Source organism: Tetrao urogallus (genome assembly GCF_951394365.1).
Source record: "Tetrao urogallus genome assembly, chromosome: 16".
Taxonomy (NCBI): Eukaryota; Metazoa; Chordata; class Aves; order Galliformes; family Phasianidae; genus Tetrao; species Tetrao urogallus.
In genome coordinates, this window is record NC_136829.1 from 8,724,462 (window position 1) to 8,734,779 (window position 10,318).

The window sequence follows — 10,318 nt, forward strand, 5'->3', positions numbered from 1 at the left end:
CTCCCAGGCTTTGGCTGTCAGCATCCACACAGATCTGTAGGCAATACTGAAAGCATCTGTAGTCCCAAAAATCCTCCCAGAAGAGTTCTGGATATATGCGGGAACATTGGTTCTCACTGTGTCCATACAACATGTTATGTGGGAGTACATGATATTTTATCATCTGATGCAGTTGTTGTGCAATGATGTTGCACTACCCTGGTCACTCTACAAACTCGTGTGCCAAAACATCACCTTGGTCTTTTGGTGTTTTGGTACTAAATAGTAGGAAGCTTCCAGTTCTCTTGAAGCAAGAAGAGATATATGGGGATTTTAAAGTCGGGCCGTGTATTTAGGAGCTTAGATATGGATCTCATCTTCAGACACCTATGTTTGGAAATTTCTGCAGATATGTTTACTGTCTAACTGTATCTTAATGAATGGGAAATTCAATCCACTTAACAAGAAATTTCTAGAACAATACAGGCTAGCATGGACTAAACAAAGAAATGTGGGGGCCAAGCCAAAGGCAGCTGTTAGACTTTGGGGGAACTTTCCAAGGACTGCTTGTATCTAGGGACAAACCTAAGACCAGGGCCAAAAAGTAATTGCAAATATTCCTCCCAGCAGTTTGTCTCTCAAACCTGTTCACTCTCAGATCCCTTCTGATGCTCTGCTTAGGAGCAAATGGAGCTTCCATTTCAACCAGGACACGGACCTACCCAGGGTCTGAAAACTGGACCCTCTCCAGTTGGTTTCTCTCATAAAGCACAGCCCTGAGTGGAAGTTTTGCCACTGACTGAGTGCCCCAGAATCAGGCCCTGGCTCAGGGACTGCCATCCTTTAGCCAACCACCCTGTAAGTCCATCAAGCCTAATTGTCCCTCATAGCCTCTAAGAGGCTGATCTGATGGCCCTCCAGACCCTGCTGGTTTCCTAGAAACCCTATTAGCTTCTCAAACAAAGCAATGCTGAGGACTCTGTCCTGCAAACCTTTTGTGCAAATATTAAATAGCAGTGGATAATTAGCTGGAATAATCTTTTTTTCTTGACCTCTTCTGTAATAAAGACCTTTGTCAGCAAATGCAAACGTTATTTTGAGCAGTAATTCATAACCTAAATCTGCTAAACACCCCAGACGAAATACACCTGCACTCTAAAATCCATAGTTTGTACAGGACTTTTTAAAGGGATAAAAACAGACACATTATCTGTCCCAAAGATCTGAAAGCATTCACCTGTCAAGTGAGGCAGAGAAGGTGGCGAAAGAGGTGGTACAGAAGGGAAAAAGGAAAATAAAACAGTAAAAAAAAAGTGCACAAATTTACCCACTAATTTAGATTACACTTCTTAGGGCTCTACACATGCTTTGTGGGTGTTCTGCAACCAAACTGCACGGTCCCATTAACACCAAGCTGGCTAACAAAAAATCAGGTTGGTTCTCTTCCCTAGACATCACCCCCATCCTTTCTTACCAGGAGAGAAAAATCAAATGGTTCCTTCAGCTTGCCGAACAGGACACAAGCTTTGGACTCTTCCAGCCTGGTTTGGTTTCTACCTCAAGAAAAGCAGAGGGGGCCAATGAACCTTGCCTCTTCCTCCCTGATCACCTATTTAGCAATATCCTCTCTGAAACTTCCCCCCCAAAAAGGGGCTAGAAATTGTCCTTCTCCTTTAGCATTAGACCCACTTTTACCTTTGATGGTCCACCAATGCATCTCTGGGCGCAGCAATCAGATTAGCTGGATTTTGCCCATGCAGTTATACTATGCAGGTCCTTTTCCTTTGTATTTTTTTTTTTCTTTTTTTTTTTTTTTCCTGAGAGGAGAAAAAAGAAAAGACAAGCAAACCAATGGGCAGATAATTGTTCTGTGCTGACAGTTTGTCAAGTGAAGGAAGTGCAATTTTAGTCAAAAGATCTACATTACAGCGGCACTTGAGCAGAAGTCTCTTCTTTTACTCCCAGATGGCATTGACATATAGCCTGGAGGGGCTATCAGGGTACAAAGCTAAAGACGGTTAAAGACATTAAAAACTGTACAATGTGAGCACCATCTACACTGGGACCATCACCTAGGAGGAAGATTCACCCTGACGTATTGGACAGAAGGCAAACTGAGCTGAAGATATTTTCGAGATACATGAAAAAAAACATATATATATTCCTGCTCCTAACTGTGTCTTTTCTAGTGGGTCTTTATTGACTCTTTAAAAACTATGACCAATAAATGTAATGATCTGCCTTCCTCTTTCTTCCTGGGTGAATGATGGCTCCTGCAGGGTGTTTATCACTGAGCGTAATGGCTGGTTGATCTGTTCGTGTCCGACTCCACTTCCCAGCAAGCTATTGAACGCCTCCTCCTCGTCGCGGGGCCTCCAGCATTTCCCCCATCCTGCCAGAGCTTCTGTTAAGCCGTATAATAAATATTGCACTCAGAACAAGATTGTAAATCGTGCCGTAGGACAGATGGAATTTGCTTTTCTGCCTTTCTTGAGTTTTGTCTTGCCTAAGTTGCTGTAATGTACTTAAGCAGAGAATAGACTTAATGCTCTTGTGTTTTTTTTAATAAGATGCATGGCTCATTTATCCAGTGGGTGCAGCTGGAAGGGAAGAGAACTGCAAAGAGGGGACTACACCTGCTGGAAAATATTCTCTACTTCCCCCAAAAGTGATGAAAATGTCAATATTATTGACATAATCACTAATTAAAAATGACTGCCGTAATCATGCATATGACAGCCGTAGGACATCAGTTTGGATTAAATATAAGCAGCAAGTTGTGCTGCACATGGTTTCTAAAAGCAGAAAGGTCTGGGTGATGTCATCTGCTGTACATCCAAGGGAGAGAAGAAGGATTCTGTTGTACATAGCTGTTCTTTGCACAGCGCTGGTGCTTGAGTGGCCTGAGTTCTTTGCAACAACGAGAAAAAAACGAATCTGTTTTTACTTCCTTGTCCATGGTTACTTTGACTGAGGTTTAAGCAGTGCCCTCTGCTCTCTATGTAGTGTGGGTAGCCAGTGTGCACACAGCCATCCCAGCAGCTCAGTGCTCATGCATTGCTGCCATTGAGTTGTAGTGACAAACCAGGCTGGGTGTGCACAACCCTTCCTTTTTCTCTCGAAGAGTAAAATCCTTTTATTTAGAGGTTTTAACAGGTGAAATTACAACAAAAAATATCTTGTCAATGCCCCACGTGGATTATTTCTTTATGCATCTAAGCGGGTGAGAAAGAATTCCCACTTTAGTGCCTATCTGTTCTTGCATTTTGCTTATGATATAAATGCATGCCCTGGCATCTCATCTGCTCTAGGTCGTTGTCTTTAATTGGACAAGACCAAAAATAAACATTGTGACCTTCCACAAGTTCCTGGGGCTGCAGGGTGGGATGGAGCCTGTTGGTTCTTATTTGAGCAGAAATGTGAATCACCGGGAAAGTATAGGTGTCTTTTCATGGTGTGGAGCATGGACCACTGAGCCCTAAACCTCGAGAAGGACAGAAAGAGGGCCAACCCTTTGAGCAGGGAGAGTTGTTAGTCTCAGACAGAAGCAGGACAGCATTCAACAACTGACACTTCTCAAATCCAATCAGCCTGACCCCAAAGCTACCATTGTAAAGGCTTACCATACGTGCCCATCTCCATTGTACAGCAGGAGGAGGAGCTGTCAATAAAAACTTTGAAAAAGGAAGATTTTAAGAAACCAAGGAACAGAAAGAATGTGTTCACTAAGAGTCGGGCAGAGCACTTCCATCCCAGTGGTGGTGGAAGAACCAAAGGTTTCCCAGTGATCCCAGTTTCTTCATTTGAAACCTTTGGTTCTTATAACAGCGTGCAATTTGGGAATATTTTATGTGGCATGTTAGGAGGTCCTCAAGCATGAACTAATTGATTCATGAGTGGATGAATCCGATGCATCTTTTAAATGGAAAACCGACATCATTCTCCATCAGAGATCCGCTAATAAAGCACATTTACTTGGTTAATCCATTTTTTTTGTCCTGCGCTAAGTGCACTGTATAAGGTATAAAAATATCAAATCAATAGGCAAAGAGCATATAAAAACAAGTGAGCAGTGTGAGCCACCCTTGGGTGGGCTCCTTGCAGGACCTGAGTTGGACCCCACTCCCAACACTGCACGGAGCAGTGGGGCTGCAGCTCACAGCTGTCCCTGTGAGCCCCAGGGGACAGCGGGTGCAGAGCCACCTGCTCTGGGGCCTCGTGGCACCACACTGCTCCCTATTTTTAGCAGTAACTGGGTTAAAGGTGTTGGGCTTATCTCCTTCCCTCATTCGTTAGCATTATGATATTTATTGTAGCAGAAGGAGCCGAGAAGCAGGAATGCATATGGAAGACAAAGGCATCTTCCAGCTCAGCCTGCACAGATCCCCAATTTTTAATTTTTCCAGGGGAATACAGCAGTATTATTTCAGAGCAAATGCCTGCACAGCCCCGTCTCTGCAAACACCGCTCGATCACTGCAACTCTCTGGTGTGAGCTCATTTAACAAGCAGTTGCCTTGCAGGCTGTGGAGAATTGCCTCTTACCTAATAATTCTGCTAATTTGCTTAACTTTCCCAGATTGCAAATGGCCCTGCCCTGAACAAGCATCTTTCTAAATGAACCCCCAGACAATTTCTTGACAAGAAGGGATCGGAGAGGTGCATGCTTGGGGAGCTGAAGCTCTCAGCCTTTTTATTTCTGACCTTTGGGCTAGCATTCAGATTTGCTTGTTGGGAAAACTGCATTCCAAGTGTATTTTCTTCGGGGATTTACAATACCCTTCTGCTTGTAATTATTCTCACCTGATGTCTTCCATAAATTAGTTAAAGATGCTTCTATTAGTGAGCTCCTATCCTGTTAATTATCGTGCTGCAGTTCCTTGCTGGTGGCCGCTCTGCAGCACTGGGGTTGTGTCCATGCAAAGCTCCCGGACGAGAAATCAGGAATGTAGTGTGGGTAATACAAACGTCTGAGCAATCCGGGAAAGAAATGAAAACTGCTGCAAAGGTAAATGTCAGACTATTTAAAGACAATGTTGACTATTGATTTTTCGGAGGAGACTACCTCTTCAAAGGATGGCAAGCATTCCTTCGGATCCAGATGAGGTAACTTAGGTGGAGGGGAAAGAGAGGGAGGCGAGGGAGTGGGAAGGGCAGAGATTTTCCCTCTCTGCAAAACGAATGCTTTACAAAACCCCTGGGATCAAAGATGTGGGTTGGGCTTTCCACAAAATCCACCTTTCAGCCCATTTAAGCACCATGCCTTTCCCAAGAAGCAAAGGGCAGAGAGGTGCTTGGAAGCGCTGATGAATAATAATGAGATGAGTAGCAAAATACTCGTTTCACTACAGCTTTCTGTTGAAAAATGAAACTTCAGGCACTCTCAGTCACTGCTTATGTGGTAAACTTACCAACCTCCCTGGTCTCACCCATACCTTCTGGCACATCAGCACTGCATGGGACGATGAGCAGAAAGGGGGAAGCAAAGCCACAGTTCTCTCTGTACCTGCAACCCAAAATCTGGGGGAAATTACAGTCAAACTGGCAATTTTGGGTCATCCTTTAGAACTTTGGTTTCATGTGGTTTAAAGGAAATTCAGGCCTGGAATAAAAGCTTTGGTTTTTTTTTAAAATGAAATGCGTATATATATATATATATATATATATACATATATATATATATATATATAATACAGACATAAATAAATGAAAACAAATTTATTGGGGATCCTGAGTGATTCTGTGGAAACGACCATCTCAGGTGACAGTGGTGTGACTCTGAGCCTTGGCACATGGAAACTACTCGAATCTGTAGTTAAATCTAAATGAAAAGCCTATTACTCATAAATAAAGGGGGCTGGGCTGCTGCAGTAGTTTAAAGCAGAATTCTTCATCGGTGTTGGAATTTAAAGATTGTAAAATGCCACTTTGGGGCATTATGCAGTTGTGCAGAAACACTTCTTCTGCAGTGAATTTAGTTCCAAGAACAGATCTGGACCTAAGAGCTATTACCTCTTGGTTTTAAGGTGCAATCTGTCATCCTGCAAGCTTCCTCGCATGAAGAATTTCGGGATTGGGTATTGAAAGGGCATCAGCAAGAACTGCAAATAGCCTATGGGTGATTCAGGAGCAACTGTGCTCCCAGTAGCAGCTGTTGGGGTGATGCTGGGCAGGCACTGAGGTGGGGACACGGTAGGAAAGACCCTCCCTGCACCTTGCCCTCCCCTCTACAGTGTTTTTTGGATGCTTGAGTTTAAAGATCATGAGGGAACTTGTTTGGCACTCAACTCAACCTGCAGAGAACCCTGAGTCCTTGCAGGTCCTAAGAACTGCCGCCTGGGGTAACTTCTGGTTTCGATGCATTATTTCAATGTGGAGGTCTTCAAACAGCTAAATGACAGATGATAGAATTTCCACAAGTGATGTTCATCTGAATTTTATTTTCTGATGTTTTGACTCATTGACTTGATATCTCTCTATTATGCACACACCTCTGGAGATGTTACTGGCAATGATTATGCGTGGCATCGAGTTAGTGAATAAAACCACTGCAGGAACTGCTTTACAGATCATAGTATCATTTTCTCTATAATTGTCCCACAAACGGTGGAAGTTATATGGAGGGAGCAGCGTTCCCTGACAGACTGCATATTTTTGCAGCATGCATCAGATCTCACTTTGGCTTCTGAGACTTATTTCTGATGGTTCTCAGGGATTTAACTTTAAGACCAATGTTTTTTAGTATCCATATACACTCCACTCTTCATGTCATCCAGCAGCACCAGAGGATGAGCTGTCTCCTTAATATGGATGAGATACCAATTTATCTAAGTTATCACCTCACAATCTCTCATTCATCTCCGCTGTTAACTGCTGCGTTTCTGACATCCATACCTAAACAATCAGCAACTTCTTCTCCTTCAATTGAAACCATAAGTAATTTTTGGCTGGAAGTTCTTGTTGTATGTGTATAACGACTTCTTCATCTCCCAGCTGGAATTCAGTGATCCTGTGACTGAATCAGACTCTGGACACCTCATTTTAAACCCACAACATCACACAGACCCACTCAGCACACTAAATCAAAAGTCAGGGCATCTTGCCACCATCTGAAGATATATGAACAAATTAACATGTCCCATGCTCACTGTGAACAACACTTGCAGATTGGCTTGCGTTTGGCTGCAAAGTCAGCAAAGCTTTCCCCCTTCCTGATACATTCCCAGAACTGTGAAACTTAGCCCTACTCCTGGTATTCTCTTTATAGAGGGCCCCGGCTGTATTATGTATCAAATAAAGGTCTCATTACTTAGTTCCTGGCTCCTTCTTGCCATTGCTCTCATTAATCATCCTGTTCTTCCAGCCCATGCTGCAAGCTGTTGGGACTGCCACAGTGTCCACCCCTGAATTAAAGGCTTCATTCCCTGATCCTCCAAACTGGTGGTCTCCGTCCTTCCATGACCCACTGGCATATAGCCCCACATTGCTGGGGACTCTTGGCCGTGATGTCTGGAGTGCTAGTGCAAAGAAGTGGTCCTCCCAGTCTCTGGGTCTTCCCAGTCTCACCCAGGGGTGAGCAGGGTATTGCAAAGAGCCTTGTGTTGTGCCTGCAGTGAGAGATGCAACATGAACACAAAATGGAGAACTCTTTGGTTGTGCCCCAAATCTGTTAATTTCACCCCCAGTCTCCTTCCAAAAATTGTTGCCAATTATTGAGGAGGACAACAAATGTACACCACACACTTCTGCCCTGCTTGGTTTCACCCCCTGCACGGGGAGTACCCAAATGAGCCCCATGCCCTGAATTCCCCCCAGCAGAGCAGCACAGCTGCTTTCCTCTCCTCCTTGCAGCTCTCAGCATAGGTCCCATGGGGTTTGCTACTTTCTGTGGGTAATATTTTTTGCAGAAGCACAAATGACTTGCTTAGAGCCTTGGAATCTAATTCCCTTTGTGCCGAGGCTGAAATGCAAAGAGGCAGAAATGCAGCAGAGAGCAAACTTCTCTCAGCTGCACAATTTTACCAAATCTGTCAGTTTATTCATTTTAATTACCCTTGGAATTCATATTTGTGTATACATATACATGAATTCATGTAATAACATATAATTAATTTAGAGTTTGACATTTCAGAACAGGTAATTAAAAGAGTTTGTTGTTGATTAATCACTTGCAAAATAAATTATTAGCAGTATCACTGTTAACGTTATGTTTATTACTACAATTTAGAGAAATTAAGGCAGTTCACTTACATTAAATTAAACATGAAGGCACAGATGTAATGTACCCTAGACAATATCTATTTACCCAGAGAACGAATGTGATGTGTGCGTTACAATACATTTGCTAGGTCATACATCTTGGATGGCCTCTGCGTGTCAGCACCAGAAACTTAATACCTACACACAGACAATTCCCATTTCTTTCCATAAATAGAAAATTAGGGTATGCTGGACCTCAACCCCTGCTCTGCACTGCAGCTCTGCGGGATCTGCGGATGCTGCAGGATGCTCGGAGCTGCCTCGGGAGGAAGGAGCAGCCGAGCATAGGAACTAGCAGGGGCATGTGAGACCATGCCAAATGCAAGCCCACAAAGCCTGCATGTGGCAAAGAAAATCAATTTTTTACATCCTCAGCAGACCCCCAGGCCATTGTCATGAACCAGATTATAGCCAAAGTGTGCAGAAAGGGAATAAATCTCAGCACGACTCAATGAGGTGCTAAAGGCTTAAGCAGATTGCTTAAGTGTAAGTTGAATTTGATCTTTAAGCAACTATGCACAGACTCTGCTGGGATGCGGAGAGGTTTTGTCCTGTGATGAGATAAGGAGACCTTGCTTTTGACAACTGTTTTGTCTGGAGGCCGTTCTGATCGAAGTCTGAGAGAGCAAAGGGAGAAGTCAGTGGAGATGAAAAGGATGTTCTCTGGATCTGTCCCTCTGTGGTTTTATAGCTATGGGAAATAATCTATAATTAGGTGTATAAAACAGCTCTCTGATCTCTTCGCTTCTGGCCCAAAAGAGCACAAAATTGATAACTCAATTATCGCTGCTGGAAATACAAATAAATTACAAGCACGTTGTGGGAGGAACTCCAATAAAGGGACACCAAGGCAGCACAACGGGTGCTGCTCTGCAGTTGTGGGACTGCAATGCTGCTGCTGGGTGAGGCAGTGGGTGCTCTTTGCTTGGGGCTTTTCGGGCTTCTTGGGGCTGATTGTCTCTTTGGATGGTGGCACCCGTTGGCAAAAGCATTGGGGCAAAGATGGAACCTTCCCAATTGGACCCTGGAGAAGAGCCAGGGCAAAAGCCTGCTGGAGAAAGGGACATTGACCTGGGAGAGGGTGGCTTCTTGAAAAGTTGATGAGTTCAGCTTGGGAATGGGTGAGAAAAGCAAGGCTGGGTTCAAACAGTTTTCCACAAATGGGAATAATGGGTAACTTATCCTCTTCCTGGCAAATTCCTGGGACTTTCCATTTGGAATTTACAACCAGAGTAGTGTAGGATCTCAGGGATCTTCTTCATGTTCTGCCAAGCCATCCAGCATCTACACCAACCCTTCTCCCCACTCAGGCTTGCTTCTAATGACTCCTGGGCTGAATTAACAGTCTGTGCTTGTGTGACAATGACAATCAGCGCTAATGACCACTCTGTTTGTCTAATCCACATGCTGAGCACTGATTTCAGTCCCTGCCTCACACTCCCTTTGCGAAAGAGTCTTTTTAAGCAGTTTAAAATGTGCAGGATGCACTGGGCTGTCCATCCCTGCTCCTTTGATATTCTGCTGCCTGGAAGTGTCCTTGAGCCAACAGGCAGCACCTGTAGCGAGGTGTGCCCTACGATGATGCAAAGAGCAAGATGAGAAAAGCCTTTGCATTTCATATCCTGTTCGGTTGACCTATTCAGTAATCAGGAAAATTATATTTAAACAATTTGCCCTTTGATGCAATCCAAGCAGCTCTGAAGGGCAAGTGCAGTATCACGGAAAGCTCCGTTTTTATTCTGCAACACACTTTGTGACCCCACGGAGAATGTGTGACGGTGCAGATCCGTGGTTCGTTTAGAAAAGGAAAACAAAAGCACTCAACTGCCCCCAAAACCTTTGTGCCCCTTCCAAAACATCCCCCAGTTCACACGGAGAGGGAAAACCTAACCAGCTGCTGTTCCTCCCATTTGCTCTGCCCATTGGCATGCATTACTTCACTGCTGAGGAGAAACAAGGCAGCACAATAATATTCACTTTATGGACTTGACTTTTTTATTTAGGCAGCAGCATCACCCGTAGAGAAGCCTGGTGCACGTCATCCTTCCTCCCTGCCCAGGCATGGGGCAGACGGTAGAGCA